Source organism: Spermophilus citellus, assembly GCF_964194105.1.
Source record: "Spermophilus citellus genome assembly, chromosome: X".
In the NCBI taxonomy this organism is placed as follows: Eukaryota; Metazoa; Chordata; class Mammalia; order Rodentia; family Sciuridae; genus Spermophilus; species Spermophilus citellus.
The window spans coordinates 65,092,675-65,118,534 of NC_138190.1; positions in this window are offsets into that span (position 1 = coordinate 65,092,675).

Here is a 25,860-nt window from a genome sequence, read left to right on the forward strand (position 1 = left end):
TTTTAATGGTTGCCAAATAGCTTATTGAGCAGTCATGTACTAATATTCTATACTTGTACATTTAGATATTCTCCAATTTCTCCCTATTACTAAGATAAATATATTTGTGTAAAGTTTTTTTTAAAGTTTCTTCCCCATTCCATTCATCTAGGGAAAAAGTCATCTCCTCAAAGCCTTCTTCTAACTACCCTGTAGAATTAAACCTTCTAACTACCCTGTAGAATTTCTTTGTTCCCTTGGGCCTTGCAGCAGGCATTTTACATTATAACATGAGTACTTGAATGTTGTTTATCTTAGGTGTATTATATTCTCTAATTCTTCCTAATCATTTTCCTTCCTAATGATCTGTAAGGATAATTTTGAATACTGATATTTTAGGGTGCAGTGAAATGAAGTGAATATATTTGCTACCTAAATAGTCCTACCCTGCTTATATTTTCTTTGTGAGGTTGTGCTTCGGAACCAACTCTTGTGGTTTAGAAAGTGGTAGGTTTTATATCTAGAGCTTCTGGCCTTACACCAGTGGTTTTTAAAGTGTGATCCTTACACAAGCAGCATCAGCTTCACCTGAGAATCTGTTGAGAATGTAAATTTTTAGGCCTCACAAAAATTGGTTGAATCAATAACATGGGTGCTGGTGCCCAGAAATCTTTTTTTTTTTTTTATTGGTTGTTCACAACATTACAAAGCTCTTGACAAATCATATTTCATACATTAGAATCAAGTGGGTTATGAACTCCCATTTTTACCCCAAATACAGATTGCAGAATCACATCGGTTACACATCACATTTTTACATACTGCCATATTAGTGACCGTTGTATTCTGCTACCTTTCCTATCCTCTACTATCCCCCCTCCCCTCCCCTTCCATCTTCTCTCCCTACCCCATCTACTGTAATTCATTTCCCTCCATGTTTGTTATCCCATTCCCCTCATAAACTCTTATATGTAATTTTGTATAACAATGAGGGTCTCCCTCCATTTCCATGTGATTTTCCTTTTTTTCTCCCTTTCCCTCCCACCTCATGTCTCTGTTTAATGTTAATCTTTTCTTCCTGCTCTTCCTCCCTATTCTGTTCTGAGTTGCTTTCATTATATCAAATGAGACATTTGGTATTTGTTTTTTAGGGATTGGCTAGCTTCACTAAGCATAATCTGCTCTAGTGCCATCCATTTCCCTGCAAATTCCGTGATTTTGTCATTTTTTAGTGCTGCGTAATACTCCATGGTGTATAAATGCCACATTTTTTTTATCCATTCATCTATTGAAGGGCATCTGGGTTGATTCCACAGTCTAGCAATTGTGAATTGTGCTGCTATGAACATTGATGTGGCAGTATCCCTGTAGTGTGCTCTTTTAAGGTCTTCAGGAAATAGTCTGAGAAGGGCAATAGCTGGGTCAAATGGTGGTTCCATTCCCAGCTTTCCCAGGAATCTCCATACTGCTTTCCAAATTGGCCGCACCCGTTTGCAGTCCCACCAGCAGTGTACAAGAGTACCCTTTTCCCCACATCCTCGCCAGCACTCATTGTTGTTTGACTTCATCATGGCTGCCAATCTTACTGGGGTGAGGTGGTATCTTAGGGTGGTTTTGATTTGCATTTCCTTGACTGCTAGAGATGGTGAGCATTTTTTCATGTACTTGTTGATTGATTTTATGTCCTCCTCTGTGAAGTGTTTGTTCATGTCCTTGGCCCATTTGTTGATTGGGTTGTTTGTTTTCTTATTGTCTAATTTTTTGAGTTCTTTGTATACTCTGGATATTAGGGCTCTATCTGAAGTGTGAGGAGTAAAAATTTGTTCCCAGGATGTAGGCTCCCTATTTACCTCTCTTATTGTTTCTCTTGATGAGAAAAAACTTTTCAGTTTAAGAAAGTCCCATTTGTTGATTCTTGTTATTAACTCTTGTGCTATGGGTGTCCTATTAAGGAATTTGGAGCCCGTCCCCACAATCTGTAGATCGGAGCCAACTTTTTCTTCTATCAGACGGAGAGTCTCTGATTTGATATCTAGCTCCTTTATCCACTTTGAGTTGACTTTTGTGCATGGCGAGAGGAGGGGATTCAGTTTCATTTTGTTGCATATGGATTTCCAGTTTTCCCAACACCATTTGTTGAAGATGCTATCCTTTCTCCATTGCATGTTTTTAGCTCCTTTATCAAATATAAGATAGTTGTAGCTTTGTGGATTAGTCTCTGTGTCCTCTATTCTGTACCATTGGTCCACCCGCCTGTTCTGGTACCAGTACCATGCTGTTTTTATTACTATTGCTCTGTAATATAGTTTGAAATCTGGTATCGCTATACCACCTGATTCACACTTCCTGCTTAGAATTGTTTTTGCTATTCTGGGTCTTTTATTTTTCCATATGAATTTCACGATTGCTTTATCTATTTCTACAAGAAATGCCATTGGGATTTTGATTGGCATTGCATTAAACCTATAGGTAACTTTTGGTAATATCGCCATTTTGATGATTTTAGTTCTGCCTATCCATGAACAAGGTATATTTTTCCATCTTCTAAGATCCTCTTCTATTTCTTTCTTTAGGGTTCTGTAGTTTTCATTGTATAGGTCTTTCACCTCTTTTGTTAGGTTGATTCCCAAGTATTTTATTTTTTTTGAGGATATTGTGAATGGAGTGTTTTTCCTCATTTCCGTTTCAGAAGTTTTGTCACTGATATACAGAAATACCTTTGATTTATGCGTGTTGATTTTATATCCTGCCACTTTGGTGAATTCATTTATTAGTTCTAGTAGTTTTTTTGTAGACCCTTTTTGGGTCTTCTAGGTATAGAATCATGTCATCCGCAAATAGTGATAATTTAAGTTCTTCTTTTCCTATTTTTATGCCTTTAATTTCTTTCATCTTATTGCTCTGGCCAGTGTTTCGAGAACTATATTGAATAGAAGTGGTGATAGGGGGCATCCCTGTCTTGTTCCAGATTTTAGAGGGAATGCCTTCAATTTTTCTCCATTCAGAATGATGCTAGCCTGAGGCTTGGCATAGATAGCTTTTACAATGTCGAGGTAAGTTCCTGTTATCCCTAGTTTTTCTAATGTTTTGAACATAAAGGGATGCTGTACTTTGTCAAATGCTTTTTCTGCGTCTATCGAGATGATCATATGGTTCTTATCTTTAAGTCTATTGATGTGGTGAATAACATTTATTGATTTCAGTATATTGAACCATCCTTGCATCCCAGGGATGAATCCTACTTGATCATGGTGCACAATTTTTTTGATGTGCCTTTGTATCCGATTCGCCAGAATTTTATTGAGGATTTTTGCATCTAGGTTCATTAGAGATATTGGTCTGTAGTTTTCTTTCTTTGAGGTGTCTTTGTCTGGTTTCGGAATCAGGGTGATGTTGGCCTCATAGAATGAATTTGGAAGAGCTCCCTCTTTTTCTATTTCCTGAAATAACTTGAAAAGTATTGGTATTAATTCTTCTTTAAAGGTTTTGTAGAACTCCGCTGTATACCCATCTGGGCCTGGGCTTTTCTTGGTTGGAAGTCTTTTGATTGCTTCTTCTATTTCATCTATTGATATTGGTCTGTTTAAGTTGTGAGTTTCCTCCTGACTCAGTTTGGGCAAATCATATGACTTAAGGAATTTATCGATGTCTTCACTTTCTTCTATTTTATTGGAATATAGGTTTTCAAAATAATTTCTAATTGTTTCTGTATTTCTGAAGCATCTGTTGTAATATTGCCTTTTTCATCCCGTATGTTAGTAATTTGGGTTCTCTCTCTTCTTCTCTTCGTTAGTATGGCTAGGGGTCTGTCGATCTTATTTATTTTTTCAAAGAACCAACTTTTTGTTTTGTTAATTTTTTCAATAGTTTCTTTTGTTTCAATTTCATTGATTTCTGCTCTGATTTTAATTAATTCTTGCCTTCTGCTACATTTGCTATTGTTTTGCCCTTCCTTTTCTAGGGCTTTGAGATGAAGTGTGAGCTCATTTATTTGTTGGTTTTTCCTTTTTTTGAGGAATGAACTCCAGGCGATGAATTTCCCTCTTAAAACTGCTTTCATTGTGTCCCATAGATTCCGATATGTTGTGTCTGTATTTTCATTTATCTCTAAGAATTTTTTGATTTCCTCCTTTATGTCTTCTGTAACCCATTGATCATTCAGTAACGTATTGTTCATTGTCCATGTGATGTAGGATTTTTCCTTCCTTCTTTGATCATTGATTTCCAGTTTCATTCCATTATGATCTGATAAAGTGCATGGTATTATCTCAACCCCTTTATATTTACTGAGGGTTGCCCTATGGCATAATATATGATCTATTTTTGAGAAGGTTCCATGTGCTGCTGAGAAAAAAGTATATCCACTTGATGATGGTTGATATATTCTATATATGTCAGTTAAGTCTAGGTTATTGATTGTGATATTGAGGTCAATAGTTTCTTTATTAAACTTTTGTTTGGAGGATCTGTCCAATGGTGAGAGAGGTGTGTTGAAGTCACCCATGATTATTGTGTTGTGGTCTATTTGATTCTTGAACTTGAGGAGGGTTTGTTTTATGAATGTCGCAGCGCCATTATTTGGTGCATAAATATTGATAATGTTATGTCTTGTTGGTGAATGGTTCCTTTTAACAGTATATAATGTCCTTCCTTATCCCTTTTGATTAACTTAGTCTTGAAGTCGATTTTATTCGATATGAGGATGGCCACCCCTGCTTGCTTACGAGGACCGTGTGCTTGGTATATTTTTTCCCAACCTTTTACCTTGAGCCTGTGTATGTCTTTTCCAATCAGATGTGTCTCCTGGAGGCAGCATATTGTTGGATTTGTTTTTTTAATTCATGTTACCAGCCTATGTCGCTTTATTGGAGAGTTTAAGCCATTAACGTTTAGAGTTACTATTGATATATGGTTTGTACTTCCTGCCATGTTTGATTATTTATCTCTTTTTTTCCCCCTAATTTAGTTTGTTTCTCTATGATTAGCTTTCCCCCCATCCTCTGTCTTTACCGAGGCACTTCCCGCTGATGGTTTTGGTTATTGTTTTCCATTTCTTCTTCGTGTAGAGTTTTGCTCAAGACGCTTTGCAATGCTGGTTTTCTGGCTACAAATTCTTTTAGCTTTTGTTTATCATGAAAGATTTTTATTTCGTTGTCGTATCTGAAGCTTAATTTTGCTGGATACAGAATTCTTGGTTGGCATCCATTGTCTTTCAGTGTTTGAAATACGTTGTTCCAGGATCTTCTCTCTTTCAGTGTCTGTGATGAAAAATCCGTTGTCAACCTTATTGGTTTACCCCTAAATGTAATCTGCCTCTTTTCTCTTGTAGCTTTTAATATTTTCTCTTTGTTCTGTATATTGGGTAGCTTCATAACAATGTGTCTTGGCGTTGGTCTATTGTGATTTTGTGTGCTCGGTGTCCTGTATGCATCTACAATTTGTATATCTGTTTCCTTTTTTATTTCTGGAAAGTTTTCTGTAATTATTTCCTTCAGCAAGTTACTCATTCCCTTGGCATGAATCTCTGTGCCTTCCTCTATCCCGATGACTCGTAAGTTTGGTTTTTTTAAGTCATCCCAAATCTCTTGGATGTCAGAAATCTTTTTATTAAAATAGTAAAGTCCGTCACATGATTTGGATGTACTTTCATATGTGAGAACAACTGAATTAAGTAGAAATTAATACCCAATAATCACGCCCTTACACCAACATGTAATGGAAATATCTCAAGGGTATTGGAGTCAGAGGACCTATATTTGAATTTAAATCCCAGCTTTTTTCTTATATTAGCTGAAAAACCTTGGACCATCTTTTCAACTCTTCAAATTTCTGTAGACACTAATGATAATACCTATCCCATAGGATTATTATCAAATGAGATAATGTACATCAAAGTTCTTTGTAGATCACAATGGACTATAAACATACTTTCTATTTACTTTTCTCAGCCTTAGGATAAATGTCCCTATAAAGCTGATTCCAACCCAGAGTGACCTTGTCCTTATGGGATAGGCCCAAACCACACCACATCTTAGGGTCTCTAACACCTCTTCAGAAATCCAATGGTGCTGGAATCAAGAGAAAACAGACTGGAGTAGGTTGAACATAATTTTTGTCCTTGGAAAGATCTGTGGTGATAGCCATCTTGAATCTAAACTATATTCATGCAGGGTGGGCTTCTATGATACACTGCTGAGCCAGGACTCCAGGAGATTTGTTTTATTTTGGTGTTTAGTGAAGGATAATGAGACAATGGCTTTATGCTGGCACTTAGGGTTAGGAAGAAAACCTGCTAGCACCATGGACTTTAGTTCACAGACAGAGGGAGCAGGTTAATTGATAGAATCTGAGAGAAACTGGGGCATGAGTAGAGGTGTTTCAGAGAAATGTGAAGAGATGTTCTCTCCATACTTGGATGCAACAGATTGTGATTTGGGTGCTCTGAAGATGTTAGGGAACACAGAAATGCTTTGGGACACCTGCAAATGACCCCCAAACTCCCAGAAGGCATTTAAAACAGTGGTATTTGGAAGTTTCCACAGGCAAATAGCTTTAAGAGCAGTGCCTGTTGCTTGAAGGTAGGGACATTTACAGACTCTCATAGGCCCTACAATTTTGGAAGCCCCACCCATCATCATATCAAATGTAATAAAATACACCCACACTACACATGAAATAAAATTCTCTTCCTGTGCAAAATTATAAAGGATCTTAAAAATGTTGCTTTTGAAATTATTTGGCTATAACTAACTCCTTTAATTTGCAATTGGCTATGATTTCTAAGTAATCATCATGCATACTTGGGAATTCTTGTGAAGTGAGAAAATAAAACCCACAAATTGTTTTCAAATGTAATGCAACTTTTTATGAATATTAAAAGTAACAATGATTGAAGTTCGCATACATTAAACATTTATTTCCACATTGTAGTTTTTAAATATATATATTTCAGAGCCAACAAGTATAAAATGACCCTAATTATGAAATTGGATAGCAAAACTGGTGGCGAACACATGTTAGACACCCCAAGGACTCCCAGAAATGCTTGGGAGAAGTTTTCAGAGGCACGAAGTCTTGCATTATGCAGGTCTGGACAAGAGCTGAGGTAACTTGGACTATTACCATCAGTTGACCCCTATAGGCAGGTGAGACTGAAAGGAACTAAATTTGTAGATGTGACAATGGAGAGGCCCAAGAGTGGGCAGTTGCCAGTTCAAAGGAAAATCAGATAATGGAAACAAAATCCAAACCAGATTGGGACCTGTTATTGAGGACTCTGGTAAATTCTTGTTCTTTGTCTTGATCAGATTGGCTGCTTCGGGGATGATTCTGTGCTAAAGTTTCTTTAAGCCAGAAACCTTGGAGTCATCTTTGACTCCTTCACCTTCTCTTAAAACATATGTCCAATCACTCATTCCATTTTCTGGATTTTATCTCTAAAACATCCTGAATCCATTAACTTCTTTCAATCTCTCCTGGCAACACTCTGATGCAAGAAACCATGATGTCTCTCCTGGACTATTGCAACAGCTTCCCAACTTGTTATCTCTGCTTCCACATTTACATTTCTACTTATCTATGCAAATGGAGATGTATTTGTACTTTATATCCTCTCCGTCTTCCACATAGCACCCACAGTTATCTTTTTTTTATGGTACTAGGGATCGAACCCTGAGGTGCTTAACCCCTGAGCCATATTCCCCAGCACTTTTTTATTTTTTTATTTTGAGACAGGGTCTTGCTAAGTTGCTTAGGTCCTTGCTTTGAACATGAGATCCTCCTGCTTCAGCCTCTTGAGTTGCTGGGATTAGAGGCATATACCACTGTATCTACCTGGGGGAATGGAGGCTACCTCCCCACTCAATTTGTTCAACTCTCATTCTGTCTTGAGTTGCCAGCTTGTATCTGTACTGTCTTGTTTGGAGGTAGAAAATTAACAGTTGTTCTTGTGTTTGGAAGTTCACTAATCAGTACTATATTACCTTCTCCTCATGGAAACCTAATGCCACAATGCATTTAAGCTAGTGAGAATATTTGGAACTCCTGTTCCACCCCTTTAAAGTTATCAATAAATAAACCAAAGATACATCCTGGCCTCTGAGCCAGTTCTCTTTGTATTCTCTCTAGAGATACATTATAATCTCTTTAAGGAAAATGATTACATCCACATGTCATTTAATTCTCCTATGCCTAGCAGAAATACACAGAGGATATTTGTTTTTGTTAGTTGCTATGATGCATAGATAGAGGACCACATTGTAAATATTTTTTTTAATTTGCTGCCTACTTTTTTGTTCATTTGCTTGCAAAGTAAAATTGTAGTGGGTTGACTTATAGTTGGTATTACATATCATAGAGGATAATATTGGTGAATTATACTCATCCTTTTACTCTATCAATCATTGGTCTATTTTCTCCCTTTATACCTATATCTAGAGTCTTATTCTTTTCTCAGCACAAGGTTGCCCTAGAAAGTCCAGTTTTAAAAATCCCTTTTGATCATTTAGACAACATTCATTCAACATATACATCTCAATCAAGTGGTGTGTGTGTGTGTGTGTGTGTGTGTGTGTGTGTTCATGTGTGTGGGGGAATGGAGGGAAGAGAGACAAAGAGAAACATATGCACAATACAAGAATGATATAGATGTGAAAATAAAAGGTCAGGCAAAGTGCTAGAAAAATTATAGGATCCTGTCTGGAAAACAGATCATAGTATGCATTTCAGGCAGAAGGGAATTGATAAAGGGAAGAGCAGAAGTTAGATAAGTAGAGTACCCTAGGGATTAATGGCTGCAAGAAGTAGGAAAACTGGGGAAATAAAAGATCTATGGAGGGAAGTTCTACACAACTGGTGTTTTGAATTTTGAAGAGGGGTGATGTCATGGTGGAGGCTTGGACCTCTGAAGAGGGGTATGCAAATTAAGGGCTACTGAAGGGGATAAGGCTCAATGGTAGTTTAATTGGTGGGGGAATTTATGTTTTGGTTGTCAAGGGTGTGTCTTAGCTGCTGCTTTGAGGAGGTGTAGTGAGGCTGGTGCTTGGGGTGTAGAAAGAAGCTACTATATATACTAATATAGGAAATGGAAAAAAAGGAAGGAGGCCCCTTCTCACTCCATTTCAGATCTTGCTCTTGTTGTCTCCCATTGGAAGAACATATTTGGAAATGTGTTGGAAATGGTATATGGGAAATTTTGAAGAATCCATTAGAAATCAGCATATAAAAGCTGGGCCTAATCAGTACTATATTACCTTACATATTACACAGATGTAATCCTAGTGACTCCAGAGATTTAAGCAGAAAGATCCTAAGTTCAAAGCCAGCTTCAGCAACTTAATGAGGCTCTAGGCAACTTAGTGAGACCCTAGACCATGTCTCAAAATAAAAAGGGCTAGGGATGTGGCTCAGTGGTTAAGTGCCTCTGGACTCAATCCCTCATATCCCCATCCCCCCCCAAAAAAAACAAAAAAGAAAAGAAAAAGAAATCAATATTAAAACGTGGGATTGAACCTTTCACAATAGCCAAATGATCAGTATAAGAATGAAGGACTAATTCAGTCTGAATGAGGATGACAGTGATGAGGAACAGCAAGTAAGGCTCCATGGAAGAGGCAGCATTAGAAATCAGTATTGTCAGATGAATACAATATTTAAAAATTGAGAAAAGGAGAGGAGTGAGGAGTGAGAGGAGAAAGCATTTCAGGTGAGAAAATAGGAAGGACAAAGCATGGATGCTGGCAAGTATGAGGTATGTACGTGGAAATGCTTTTAGTTCCCTCTCCCCTCCACTACTGGGGATTGAACCCAGGGCCTTGTGCATTCTAGGCAAGCACTATACCATTGAGCTCTATCCTCATCCTCTGCTTTCTCATTTTATTTTGAGGCATGGTCTCACTGAATTGCAGAGGCTGTCCTCGAGCTTGCAATCCTGCTTCAGCTTCCTGAGTAGCTGGGATGACAGGATTGTACCACCACACCCATCATGGCTTCCAGTTCTGTAACACTGGTGGATAGTGTTCAAGGGAAAGGGTAAAATGGGAGATAGAGGCTAGAAAAGTGATCACGGGAAGGCTGGGGCAGTAGTTCAGTGGCAGAGCATTGTTTCGCATGTGTGTGGCACTGGATTTGATCCTTAGCACCATATAAAAATGAACCAAATAAAATAAAGGCATTCTGTCTATCAACTACTACAATTTTTTTAAAAGTGATCAGGGGACAGAATACTGAGCACTTTGATCATGTGATTTTACTGTGTTTGGACTTCACTTTTTAGGCAATAGACAATTATTGAAAGGCTGGTAGTAGAGGAGGGAAAAAGGTCTGATTTCGAACACATTACAAACATTTGGGTTTTCTTGGAGTCTGTTACAGTAGAGGGAGAAGAATGAGTGAAAGTCTCCAGTGGAACAGTAACAATGAGATGGAAAAACAGAAGGGAGGGCTATCACAGCCACTGTAGAAAAGCAAAGGAAATTTTGTAAATACCTCATGATGGCATCACTTTTATTTAGCTACCTCAAAGAATAGTTATACCTCAAAAAGTAGATTGTTCTTTTTTTACATGACAGCTTTTCATAATCTTTATGATTTTCTGGTGTGGTACAGTGTTTAATATGTTCAGGTCCTTGGTACCCTTGATGCTGTTTTTAGATTTTTATTTTGAATTAATTATAGATTCACAGAACTTTGTAAAAATAGTATTGAAGTACTTGGTTTCCTTTTAGAGAATGGTTATTTTTTTAATAATTATAGTGCAATATCAAAACCAGGAAGCTGATATTGGTACAAATGTATATGAATAGTTTTATGTCATTTTGTCATGTGTAGATTTTTGTAACCATCACTGCAACCAGCATACAGAACTGTCCCATCACCATAAAGATCTCCTTTGTGTTCCCTTTTGTACAAAAATTCCCCCAAATCTTCCATTCCTAAACCCTTCCAGGTACTAGTATATTCTTTATCTCTATACTTGTGTCATTTCAAGAATGATATGTAAGTAGAATCATACTGTAAGTAATCTTTTGAGTTTGCTCTTTTCACTCAGCATAGTATCATTGAGATCTGTCTTAGTCTATTCAGGCTGCTATAATAAAATATTTTAGACTGGGTAGTTCATAAACAACAGAAATTTATTTCTCATAGTACTGGAGTCTAGAAAGTCCAAGATCAATGTACCAGCAAATTTAATGTCTGGTGAGTGATTGCTTTCTGACTTGTGGACAGTCAGTGCCTTATTGCTGTTCTTACATAGTGAAAGTTTCCCAAGCCCTGCTTTGTAATGGCACTAATCCTATTCATGAGGGCACACCCTAACCTAATCACCCCAGGAATTGAACTCAGGGGCAATTGACCACTGAACCACATCCCCAGCCCTATTTTGTATTTAAAGACAGGGTCTCACTGAGTTGCTTAGTGCCTCACTTTTGCTGAGGCTGGTTTTGAACTTGCAATCAGCCTGCCTCAGACTCCCAAGCCCCTGGGAATATAGCCATCACCCCCAGGCATTAGGTTTTAACATATTAATTTGGGGGGGGTGTACAAATATTCAGATCAAAGCAAGATCCAGTTAAGTCTGTTGCATCTAAATCCTTTTTATTGCTGAGTGGTACTTCACGATATAGTTATAACAAATTTTATGTAACCATTCACCTATTAGGGAGATTTTGTTTCTAGTTTTTTACTATTATGAATAAAGCTGTTTTAAGTTTTCCTGTGGGTCTATTCCTCCACTAATGCACATAGTGTTGATTATTATAGCCATACAATAAGTCTTAAAATCAGGTAGGAGTGATTCCTCCCACTTCAACTCTTTCAAAAATGAATTTAGCCATTCTAGTTACTTTGTCTTTCCATATTAATTTGAGAGTAAGTTTGCCTATATCTGTAAAAACTCTTTCTGGTACATTGATAGAGACTGCATTAAACCCATGATCATTTTGGAAAGAATTGATAATTTCACTATGTTGAGTCATCCAACCCACAAACATAGTCTCTCCATTTATTTAGATTTTTTTAAATTTATTTCCTTAGTGTTCTGTAGTTTTTAGCATAAAAATTCTTATGAGTTTGGTTAGTTTTGTACCTCTGCATTTTGAATGATTTTAAATTACGTTGCATTTTAAAATTTGTTTTCTTTGCATTCATTGCTATATATAGAAGTACAAATAATTTTGAATGCTTATTTTCATTCTGCAAAGTTTCTAAACTCATTTATTAGTTGCAGGAGGTTTTGGTATATTCTTTAGAATTTTCTATGTACAGCATTATGTCATCTGTAAATAGGTACAGTTCAATTTCTTCCTTTTTAATATGTGTGCCTTTTGTTTCCTTTCCTTGACTTACTGCACTGGCAAGAGTTTTTTTTTTTTTTTTTTTTTTTTCCGCCATGTTGAATAACAATGGTGAGAATAGGCAACCTTTTTTTTATTCTCAATCTCAGGAGGAAAAAGTTTAATCTTTTATCATTAAGTCATGTTAGCTATAGGTTTTATGTGAATGTTATTGATCAAGTTGAGGCAGTTGCCTTCTTAATTCATTGAACATTTTTATCAGGAGTGGGTGTTGAATTTTGTCAAATACATCTTATCTTATCAATTGATATGATTATGTAATTTTTCTTCTTTATCCTATTTGTGAATTACATTGATTTTCCCAGATTAAACCGTCATTGCACCTCTAGAATAAACCTTATTTGATCACAGTATATACCTTTTCTTTATATGCTGAATTCTATTTGCTATTATTTTGTAAAATATTTTTGCATCTAAACTCATAAGACATATTTCTGTAGCTCTCTTCTTTTTTGGTATCAGAGTAATGTTGGACTCATAAAATTAATTTGGAAGTATTCCTTCTTCTTCTATTTTATGGAAAAGATTATGTATAATTGGTGTTAGTTCTTCTTCACACATTTGGTAGAATTCTCCAGTGAAGCCAAGCCTAGTTTTTTTTTTTTTCAGGAATTAAAAAAAAAAAACTGTAAATACAATATCTTTCATGTATAGGGCTAGTCAATACCTTTCATATATAGTGTACTTCACATTATGTGAGTTGTGCTTTTATTTTTACGAGAAAGTGGTCCTTTTGTCTAAGTTAATTTGTGTATTCTCTCTTTCTTGTTGTCATTTCTGCTAGAAGTTTGTCAATTTCACTGACATTTTCAAAGAACCAACTTTGTTTTTTTTCTTTTTGGAATGGGAATTGAACCCAGGGGTGCTTAATCATTGAGCCATATTCCAGTCCTTTTAATTTTTTTTTTTTATTTTGAGACAAGGTATCAAATAAGTTGTTTAGGGCAGTGCTAAATTGCTGAGGCTGGCCTTGAACTTGTGATCCCCCTGCCTCAGCCTCCTGAATTGTTGGAATTATGGCATGTGCTATCATGCCCAGTTCAAACTTTTTGCTTCATTGATTAAAATTTTTTTGTTTCAGTTTCATTGATTTTTCTCTTATCCTGATTATTTCACTACTTTATTCATATTGTTTTGGATTTATTTTGTCTATTTTTCTAATTTCCTAAAATGGGGTGCTTATAGTATTGAGACTTTTCTTCTTTTCTAACGCAAGATTTAGTTATTCAGACTTCCCTCTTAGCCTTTATTTGATTGATCTTTAGTTATATTACTTGGCCTGACAATTATTTAAAAGTATGTTTAGTTTTCAAGGTTTTAGAAAATTTCCTGTTGCCTTTCTGTTATTGATTGCCTGATGATTCTGTTGTAGTCAGAGAACACACTATGATTTCAGTTCTTTTTTTTTCAAGTATTTTTTTTAGTTATTACTGGACCTTTATTTTTTATTTATTTTTATGTAGTGCTGAGAATCGAACCCAGTGCCTCACACATGCTAGGCAAGTGCTCTGCCACTGAGCCACAACCCTAGCCCTGATTTCAGTTCTTTTGAATCATTGATATTTGTTTTGACCCAGAATTTGATCTGTCTTGGTATATGCTCTAGAGGCATTTTAAAAGGGTGTGTATTCTGTTGTTGAGTGTAGTGAGTGTAGTTTTTTCATTTGTTTTAAGCACATTTGTAATGTACATTGAAGCATGTTTATTAAGCTAGCTATTTTTAACATTTTATTATCTTGGTGTTGGTTTTTTTGATCATCTTTTCTCTTTCAAGCTGATACTTCTCTGTTCTGAACAGTGGTTTTGTATCATATCATGACATTTTGTGTATTATGTTGTGTACTCTGTATCTTATTTAAATCTTGTGTTTTAGCAGGCTTGCTGACAGGGTAAGGGAATGCTGTTGCTCCTTATTGCACCGTGAGGGTAGAAACACACATTCCCCACTAAGCCTCTAATGAAATCACAATGGAAAGTAGTACCTCATTGATTCTAGATAGGTATAGAAATTTAAGCTCTCCACTAAATCTCTGATGATACTACCTTGGGTAGAAGGTGGGTGATCAATTCGTTGCTGTTCCCAGGTGGTCTCCAGTGATATTACTGAGGCATATTCTTTACTAATAAGGATACAAGTCCTCAGTTCATACTTGGCCTTGTCTGCCATCATCTGGTAAAAAGATGGTGTGCCTTATTTTAAATGGGGGAAAAAGTGAAAATCCAAGTTCCCCACTATGCTTTTGATGACTGGAGTAGGGTTTGGGTCAGTGTTTTTCCCTGTGGTATTTGGCAGGAGGAGAGCAGCTATTTTATAAAAGGTTTCTGTTTTGCTAGATTACCCTTATTCGAGCTTTTGGTTAGAAAGTGCAGGCTCTTTTTTTTTTTTTTTTTTTTTTTAGTTAGTTTGTTTGCACCCATAGGTATTTCTAGGTTGACTTCCCCAATATCTAATATAGGGTATATGAGGCATAAAGAATATTCAAGGAATTTATGACTGTGGCATTTCTCAAAGCCCACAATCTCTGGCCAGTCCTCTTTCTACCTTTCAGAATCTTCTCATGCTTTTTTTATGTATAGTTTCCAGAGATTTTAGTTATATTAGTGGGTACAATATATAAGAGTGCATTTGCTCCATCTCATTCAGAATTAGAGACCTGATACTATTTTGTAAGCATTTTTTTCCTTTTTCTGGATACTTCCTAATCTACAACTTTCTAGCCAATCATGTCCTTTCCAGATCCCTGTGCTTACTTCTATGGTCTTCTGTGACTAAACTGCTTGTCGTCTTCTTGGCTCTGCTCAGTCCATGTGAAGCCTCCTTGAAAATTTAGTCTCTATTCCATCTGCATTCCAGGCTCATCTCCTTGACTTCTTCTTGGAAACAGTTTTATTTGAGACTTAGAGGGTGAATTTTGGCTGCATGCACACCTTAAAGGCTTGCTCATTCCCTCCCCTGATGCCCATACCATGTTTACATACATATACACAATTCAGAATCCTAACTACCAGGACCACACATTTGATATGCCCCTAGAGTATGAGACTGAGAGCCAAACCAGAAGGAGAGTTAGTCCAGGAATGTAAGGGTCTATGTCCTTTCCTTGACCCCAATACTGCTTGTCTCTCAACCCCCAACTAAATTTTTATATATGAAAGTTTTCTTTCTACCCACCTGTTTCTGTGGTAGCAAAGGGTGGAACCACTTTCATTCAAACTGCATGTTGATCTCTTTATCCAGGAATTTAAAAGATTTATGATCTCTGATTGAGAAGGAGGGCAGGGCAAGTAAATAGGTCACGTTGACTGGCACGTGGGCCACCCAGTTCTGGGCAGGGACTGACACAGGAACTGTTGAACTACAGAGTTGAGAGAGGAATCTTGGCAGATTGACTGCAAAGGAGATAATGTGCTAATTCCCTTTGAGAAATCCTGGCCAGCCCATGTTGTTGTATTAGAGGCAATTCCTGTTGGATTTGGCAGTGAAATATTCAATAGAAAACACACAGGTAATAGGGCTTGGAAAATGTCACTGCTAAATTCTCCTTGACTTTGCCAAGGTTAGCTGGGTGGCATGTTGAAGTCTGATTACTTTATGAAAATGGATAGCAGTAAGGTTTTAGGATGTTACTTTGGACTTGCTAATGCACCAAGCTGGGCTGTGAGTTCTTTCTTCTTTTTCTGGAGTGCTCCTGGCATATTTAAGCTAAACTTTCTTTTTCTTCTGCTTCATTAACATCTGGGACCTCAAATAACATTAGAGCTTGACCTGAGAGATCACCTAGTCCAATCTCTCCTCGTCTTGCTTTTTCTTCCATTCTCTGCCCACCTCCATGTCCTTTTTGAAGATGAGAAAAGTAAGGCATATAAGCAAGAAAGAAGTACCCTTTATCAGGTGATACAGCTAATTAGTGATAGAACTGGAACTGGAACGCACGTCACCTAACTCTTGGTGCCATAGTCTTCCTACTATACAATGTGTCCTGTAGTATTTTCTCAACCAAACATAAGAATGAGATGCTTACTTGTTTTTTTCTCCATACATTTTCCTCTGACTTCATTTTTGCTTGTTACAGATTGTAAGCAAACACACTCTATGGGCTTTGGTCCATTTAGAGCAGAGGTGGAGAAATATTTGTCTGTCAAATATTGTTGCCATGAAGAAAGAGATGCAGAACAAAAAAATCTATAAAAATCAATATTCATGGGCTGGGGGTATAGCTCAGTGGTAGAGCACTTGCCTAGCACATGTGAGGCACTGGGTTTGGTGCTCAGCTCCAAATAAAAGTAATTAAATAAATAAAGGTATAGTCCATCTACAACTTAAAAATATTTAAAAAATCAATATTCATGAAAAGGAAATTTAATTTTTATTTTATTAATTATTTAACTAGGGATTGAACACAGAGGTACTCTAGCACTGAGCTATGTCCTCAGTCTTTTTTTTTCCACTTTGAGACAGGGTCTTACTAAATTGCTTAGGGCCTGGCTAAATTGCTGAGGCTGGCCTTGAACTTGTGATCCTGCCTTAGCCTCCCAAGCTACTGAGATTATAGACATGTGCCACTGTGTCTAGCTTAGTTTTTTACTTTTTAAGAGCAAAAAAAAAAATCTAAAGTATGCAAGTCATTCACTTTTCATTCTAGGGACCGGGAACATAAAATTTTATTTAATAAACATATAGTGAAACTGTAACATATGCATTTGCAAATCAAAGAGGTCTCATTTTGCTTATCTATTTTTTGAAGCAGAAGAATTAAATCAAAATTCAATCTGACTTTTTAAAGAAGAGTAAAGTTTCTAGATTTAAAAAATATATATATTCAATTTCCAACCTGAGAACTACATGCATCATTGAAATCCTTTATTTGTCATTAATAGTGAAAAAGTTCCTTATTTCCTTCTCCAGAATGTTGCAGTACAATTGAGGGGGTCTTATTTATTTTTACAGAGAAAGGCCCTTGAATTTCCATGGTGTCATAACTCTTGTATTCCTTTGGGTAGCCTTGCTGAGGTTGTTTTACTTTAGCAGCCTGGCATTGAGTACCAAAAGTCAAGTGGGATAGGTGACAGTGGGCAAATTTCTGCTCATGTTAGTGAGGCAAAGGTTCCCCACTCTAGGAACAATGGACAAAATATTGCCTGATATTCTTTGTTGACAGTTTTATTTGCAATCCCCAGAAAATAATATTTTGTGCCTGCTGTTCTTACATATCCTAAATCCTTCTTTGACAATGTTACACTGGAAAGTGGAATATATTATGTAAATATGATGAAAGGAAGACTGAGAACACATGCATTCAGATTATAATGGTGTGCTTGGAGAGATATTTTTTCCATCCAAGATGTAGAGTGTACATTTAAAACATCTGGAGGTTTCCTTTAGAACCTGAATGGCTTACTTGTCTTTGAGGGATCATTGGAATAATCTGGAACCAGAGCTGCATGCTCTTAAAAAAAATCATACAATCCTGTATATTAGTGCTCTAGAAAGTTACCATTTCAGCAAGGCCTACACTGTTCAGCAATCCCATTAATCAAGGTGGCCAAGGTTGGGACTTCTTAGACTTTGAATTCATCCTGTAACATCCTGTGGAGTATACGCAGGGACACTGGAGGCAAACACACACTTTATAACTAGTGCTTTGCTTCTGTATAAATCATGAATTTTTTGTTGTACTCTGTTGAACTGAGCTGGACCATACTTGAACTTTAAATCCTCTATTTACCTGGGCCAGCGGTTTTCACACGTGAGTGTGCATCACTCAAGAATCACCTAGAAGGTTTGTTAAAATACAGATTTCCAGTTGCCAACTCGAGAGTTTCTGATTTAGTAGGTATGAGAAAGCCTGGGAATTTACACCTCTCAAGTTCTGGTGTGAAGCTGATTCTGTTGGTGCTGGGAACCCACATTGAGAAACACTGGTCTGGGCTATAGGGAAGATAGAATGGATTGCTCATTGGTCAGTCTCTCTCTCTCTCTCTCTCTCTCTCTCTCTCTCTCCCTCCCTCCCTCCACACACACATTCTATTCTTGTTTCTCTGTATACTTAACCATTGTCTATACTGTGAAACATGGATCAAAACACCAAAAGACCTGTTCTCAAGTTTATAGATTCTTTCTTCTACTTAACTAACTGTGCTGCTTTTACTCAATTTTGCATTTTATTTCATTCATTATGTTTTTCAGCTCCAGAATCTGTTTCTTAAAATGATTTCTCTTGTTAATCTTCTTATTTTGTTCATGTATTGTTTCCCCAAATTTGTTGAGTTGTCCATGATTTATTTATTTATTTATTTATTTATTTATTTATTTATTTATTTATTTATTTTTAGTGTTCTTAAACCAATTATTTGAAAAAAAAGTCATGCAATTTGTAGAACTCTGTTTCTTTAGGGGTTGTCAATTAGAATATTATTATATTATTTTGGTGGTATCATGGTTTCTAAATATTTTTGTGTTTATTAAAGTATTATATCACTTTATTCACATTTGAAGAAGCAGCACCAATGCCAGTTTTTACTGACTGATTTTGGGAGCCAAATGGCTTTCCCAGTGAACCTGATTGGGATGCTTTAGCTCCCCATACATGCCTGATCCATACCTCTTGTTTCCTCCTGGCTAGGGAATTCTTAAAATTAGGTGCCTTCTATCTATTTCTCAAAGCAAGCCACATGCTGAGAAATTATCATTTGTTTTCTCTAGAGTAGTTCACCTAAATGCTTAAATTTGTGTGCCTGCTCACAATCCTGTAGAGTTGGGCTGGGTGTTTATATCTGTGAGCATTCTTCAGAGCCTCATACTTACTGTCATTGGGGTAAGGTGCAGGGAACTGGCCATAGGGCAGAGGTGAGGTGTAGGGAACAATGTGGGTACCCACCAGTCAGTTGAGGGGGATGAATAGGTAAGGCATTCCAAGCAGCTAGTGGTCAGGTTTCCTGATGAAGTTCACAAAATAATTAGCAGAATTTGTGACCCATTGTTGAGTTCTGAGCCCTGGTTGCTTTGATTCCACATTTGTCTTTCCTGATCCTGGCATCTCCCAACTGCTAAGCTGTGCTGATACCCTGAGTATTTTGGGTGGGGCAGTAATGTGGTGGGCAGCATCCAACATGGCTGTGAAACCAAACTATCACTCACCATTGTTGGGAGTTGCCACGGCTCCAAAGATGGCGCCCACCGCACTTCTGGTACTAACTTCCCCATGCCCTGAGACAGCAGCGGGAAGAGCTGCCCAATGGTGAGCCCTGCTGACCCTCATGATCCTTACCCACCAATCAGAAAGCGCCCCCGTGCCAATACCTTGCTCTGTTGAACCGCCCCCGGCTCTATAAATGTGCAAAGCTGTTCCTCAATAAACGGGTACTTCTCCCATTTAACGAGCCTTGTCCGGTCGTTCTTTCAACTGTGCTCTCTCTTTCCCCTGTGGGAGATATTGTGGTCCATGGAATTCTCTCTTGGCACTGAAGTGTACCTCCTTGATAAAATGAAATTGTTTTTCTTGTCCTATTCAATGTATCGATGCTCAGGTATGCTGGAATTTCCTCACTAGACTCCCAGACTTCCACATGGGTACTCTTGTCTGTGAGTGGTTGTCAAAATTGATATTTCTGTATGGAGATGATGGTAGAAAACTACTATTTTGCCATCTTTCTCACATCCTTTTGACACTTTAAAATTCAATAAGTCAAATCTTATCCCATTTTCATATTGATTCTTTATTCTCACAGAGAAATCATGTCCCCAAATATGTATGAAACATGAGCACTTTATGATTTTATTTCATTCTCAATCTCTATCAGACAGGTTTCAGGTGCTCTGAAGAGCCTAAGTTCTCTTGATGTTTTTTTTTTTTTTTTTGGTAGATTTATCCCAGCTCATTGGATTAGGGAATATATGGAAACATGAGGCCAAAGTCCCAGCTAACAGTATTAGGGCATATATATTTGACCAAGGAGGACTTTGTGTTGTATATACTCCCTGCAAACCAAGTATATCAGTATATGGTTGATTGTTCATACATAGAAGACATGGCAAAAATCATCTTGTTCTACTTTATCTTATTTCAATCCCTGCCCTCAAACTGTAAGCTTTAATTACACTGAAGACCTTATAATTCTCCAACTGTGTCCGATGCTAAACTCCGTTATGCCTTTATTATTTTACTTACCTGGATTTGCACACCTAGTTTGTTGTCTCATTTTTCAGTCTTTCTGGAAAATACTTATTCATTTATTAAGACTCTATTTAAGCATTCCTCTATGTAGAGTTCTTAAATGCTTAAATAGTTCCCTCTTCTGAGCCTTTACTGATCTCAGCTTATCAGAGTCCTTGCAGGACACTGATAAGACATATCAGATATTTGAAGAGTTTATTATCAGCACTATGTACAAAGATATGAGCAAGAATTAGAAAATCCACAAAGATAGATAGTATAGTACCACAGATCTAATAGCAATTGGGTGTATTGCTATTACTGTTCCTGAAAGGGATACCAAGAAGGATATGTGAATAGAATTGACTGATAGGAGACATGTTGTACTTTGGATATGAGGTGTCTTCAAAAGCTTCTGTTTTAATGCAGGAAGGTTCAGAAGTTAGATTATGAGAGCTGTAACCTAGTCAGTTCATCCTAGTTTGAGTGGACTGATAACTATAGACAGGTGGGGGTGTGGCTGGAGGAGGTGGGTCACTGGTAGTATGCCATCTTCCTTGCAACCTCTTAAACACACATTCTCCCCTCTAACCCACTTCCCAGCTATCCTCTGCCATTATGTTCTGCATTAGTTTAGACCTAGAGGGATGGAATAAATTGACCCCATGAATGGAACCTCTGAAACCATGAGCCAAAATAAACTTTTCCTCCTCTCAGAAATTTTTGTCAGGTAATTTTGGTCACAGCAACATAAATCTGACTAATATAAGCCAAGAACTTTGGTTGAGAGATGTAGCCATCCAGTGGCTACCCTGAATTAAGGGATCCAGGGAAATAAATTTCCTGAGTCCATCTCTCTTGCCCTTAAGACTCTTGCCATTTTCCCACATTCACTAAGCATGTTCAAAAGACAGAAGGCAAGAGAGGCCATTGGTACCTCTGTGTAGGTCAGCCTTCCAGAGTTCAGAGCATGATGGATTATGGTAAAGGGTAAATAGGTGGAAACAAATGGAAGCTATCTGGCACAACTAATTACACTTTTTTCTTGTAATTGTCTTCTAGCTTTATTGAAGTATACAATTGACAAAAATGGTTTATATTTAAGGTATACAATATGATGATTTGATATACATGGATCCTAAAATGATTACCACAATCAAGCTGATTAACACATGTATTACCTCAAAGGTACTATTTACTTGTGGTAAGAACCCTTAAGATCTACTGTTTTTGCAGATTTCGGGTATACAACTATTAACTAGATCTACCATCTATACATTAGATTCTCAGTACTTATTCATGTTATAGCAGAAGTTTGTATCCTTTGATTGTTATCTCTGTTTTTTCCTTGTGTTTGCAACTCTCTTCTGTACATTGCATCACTATCTTTGTACTTTTACTTCCTATTTTGCTCCAAGCACAGAAGAGGCACTCAATAAATGTATGTGAATGTGGTGGATATGTGAGTTTGGCTGAGTTGCATCTAATAAATTAATAAATACCTAGATATCAGCCAGGTGGGTAATGAAGATATAGGAAAATGCCACTCATTATTAGAAAATTGAATGCATATTACTCAGTCTTAATACTTTATATTCATGAGGTCTGAAATCTCAATGAGAAAGCTTATTTACTCATTGTACTTTTAAATTCAAACTAGATTTATGTCTACCAAGAAGCCCATCTTGAGTTATATTATAGCTACTTGGAACTTTTCTTGTATGTCAGGGATTAAAGGAATATGATGGGTTTTGCTATCTAATAGTTATAGTCTCTATTAGGGTACTTGAGCATTGATGGGGGTAATAGAAGAATAAACCCCTGCTATAGATTTGACCACTGAATTTCTTCAATGACTGGATTTTAAATACCTTTACAGAGTCTCAGCCACAGGGGTCATATCATATTTAAATTTAGTTTATAATTATAAATGATAAAAACAAAAATTTACATGGAAAAAGTATTCAGAGTATAATCATGGCACATATGAATAAGTTTACTTGGTCATAATTGGGTACTCATTGAATATTAGTAGAATGAAGGACTGCAAATGTACAGATGAGCTTGAGATATACATATATGGGGTGAAAAAAGGGTATAAGTCTCACTTTCTATAGCAGGAAGTAAAAAAGACAATGGCTAAAATTGAAAAAAAAATATCAAGAAGTAGCAATATAGAATATTCTTTAAATATCCAGACATAAATACCTAGGAATTTTATTTTAAAAGGTAGAAATTATTGTCTTTTGGGGATATAAAATGGAAAACCAGGGAATTGATTTTTAATACGCTTTATTTTTTAACTCTTTAAGCTCCTTAAAATTTTATTTTCAAGCACATGAAACATTTATTCTTTTTATTCTTATGGTGCTAGGGATCAGACCCCTGAGCTCATGCATGCCAGGCAAGTGCTGTACCACTTAGTCACATCCCCAGCCCATTTTTCTCTGTTTTGTTTTGTTTACTTAGTTTCCCAGTTTATCTCCACTCTCCCTCAGTTGTATAAATCTCCTTTAAATATATTCAGAATCATAATAATGTTGCCTCCTTGAACAAGTCTCTCCTCTAGAGTTCTATCTTGCTTCAGTATGGAGAAGTTTTTCCTGAGCCTGATGTTTATCTCTTGTATTGTGATTTCTGTTTACTACCATCTTGAGTATTATGCATACTCTATCTTTTATAAATTCCTCTGTTTTTTGAATCCTGTATTTTCTTTCTTGTTTTGATTGAGTTCATCCTTCAGCAGTTTGTTGAGAAAGGGGACATAGAAAGTATATATTTATGTACTTTTTGTTTGTTAGTTTCTGAAAAAAAAGTTTTAGTCTGCCCTCACACTCAGTTGACTCTTTGTCTAGTGACAGAGTTTTAAGTTGGAAATAATTTTAGGGCATATTTCTAAATTTTTTTCTTAGCTTCCAGGGGGTCATTATTGACAAGTCCATGAACTTCTGTCTAGAAGTTCATGGGATCTTCTCTTTGTATTCAATATTATGAAGATTCATGGTGATATACCTTATTTGGGTCTATTTTTACCAATTTGTGCTGGTCACTCATATCCCTTTCAGCCCACAAACTCATATTTATTACTTCTGAGAATTAAAAAAAAACCCTATTTCAGTGAGGATTTAATTCTCCTTTTTTTCTCTCTTTTCTTTTCCCAAAATGGATGTTGTAATTCTGGGACAATTCTGATTTTCTTTCATTTTTCTGTTCTATTTTCTATCTCTTTCTTTGCTCTTAGTAGCTGAATGATTTCCTGAATTTTATCATTCAACTGTTCTGTGGGAATTTCTATTATTTTTTCTTAGTTTAAATTTCTAAGAGTAATTTAAAATTTCCTAATATTTCTTTTTTAGTAGCTTCCAGTTCTTGGTTGCTGGATTTTAAAAAAAAAAACCCTAACATTTCTCTTTTTAAAAGTTTTTAAAAAATATTTTGTTTTAGTTGGATACAATACCTTTATTTTATTTTTATATGGTACTGAGGATAGAACCCAGTGCCCCGCACATGCTGGGTGAGCCCTCTACCACTGAGCTACAACCCCAGCCCCAAAACCTCATATTTCTTTGAGAATATTTATTGTGGTTTTATTGATGTTTTTGTCTCCCTATATTTCATATGCTTCCTAAATCAACAATAGGAAAAGTTGGATGTTCATGTTTGTCTTATCCCTTGCATATTTATTACAGGATTTTCTTAAATATCTAGTGCTCTATGGATTTCTGCACATATTTAAGAGAGAAACATTAAAAGAAATTGTTGGAAGCTTTGTTTAGGTGGTTGGGGTTTGAAATCTATGGGCTTCACCATTGAATATTCTAACTTAAGCTATTTAGTTGAGAAATCCCCAATGTCAATACATAATATTTCTTTGTGGATGACTCAAATTCTTCATTTGGAGTTCTTAAAACCTGACTTACTAAAAAAATCCCATACCATTGTTTAATTGGGGTTTTAGAAGGAGATGAAGGTAGGGAAAGAGTATTTAGTCCTCCACTTATCCAGAAATGGAATGAGCATTCATATCATTGGCAAATTCATAAGAGTGCTGATGGAAGTGGTATCCTCATTTGTATTGAGTACATCCTTTAGGAATTAGTACTTCCAGGGAAAACATGGACCAGTTCTTCTGAAATGGTCAACAATAGTGTCCATGGTTGGAGTGATAGCTCAATGTGAAGGCTTGATTCCAGAACTTCTAGAAAGAGACTAGGACATAGGTCCTAGTTTCTAATCAGAAGAGCATTGATGATAAAGGCACAGAATGAATGAAGCCCAGGGAATTGCTTTCTTTTTAGCCCATATGAACATTTAAATGCCCACATTTTTTGTGTTGTTGTACTCAAGACAAATGGTTGATCTGAATGAAAACTTGTTTTTTCTTAGACTAGACAGGGATCCATCTAACAAATAGGTATAGGATTTTCCTATTCACTTGTGAATAGTTATTGAGTACTTATTTCATGCCAAGCACTATTATAGGATATGGAGATACAATTATGAATATAAAAAAATTCTACCTTCATGGAGCTTATTAACTTTTAAGCACTATTCTAGTGGTAGGGAATACAGATTTAAGCAAGATCAACAACGTCCTTATTCTTGTAGAGCTTACAGTCTAGTTTGGCATGGAAGGAAACTAATAAAGAAGAAAATGTTAGATATAATGATCAATGTTAAGGTAAAAGAAACTGAGGTTATATGATATAGAGTAACTAGGTGACATTAAGATGAGTTCTTAAAGAACTCAGACAAGTAAAATTTTGGTGAAGAACATTTATAGACAGAGGAAGCAACTAGGAGTGTGACACATCAGTAGGAGAGAAAGCCTGGCATTGCAAAAGCATAGGGGGCAAAGGAGTGGTATGAGATGGAATGGGTAGGGACAGCTCATATAGGGTCTAGTTGTTTGTGTTAAAATATTATTTTATTTTGATACTAATAGTTAGCCATTGAAGTCTTTTAAGCAAGGATACCCAATGATCAAACTTTATTTTAAAAGAATTGATCTTAGAAGGTAGACCATAAAGGAGCAAGAATGTATGCAGGAAGAGCTGTTAAGAGGCTGCTGTTATAATCTACACAAAAAATAATTGGAATAAAGTTTTATTACTTGATATGGCAGGAAGTGCATGTATTTGGGGGATGTTATCAAGGAAGAATTAATGGAGAAACAGAATGGATTAGAATGCAGGGCTATGGGGAAAAAGAATTAAGAATGACTCTCTTTTCTGTCTTATTTCTTAAGGTGCAAATGACTGGAGGGGCAAGGTTCTGTGGGTGTGTGTGGATCAGGAGTTCTGTCTTGGATCCATTAAATCTGAGATGCCTAGTGAACAGGTAAGTGTTGTGGTCAATTAAGTAATTGAATATAC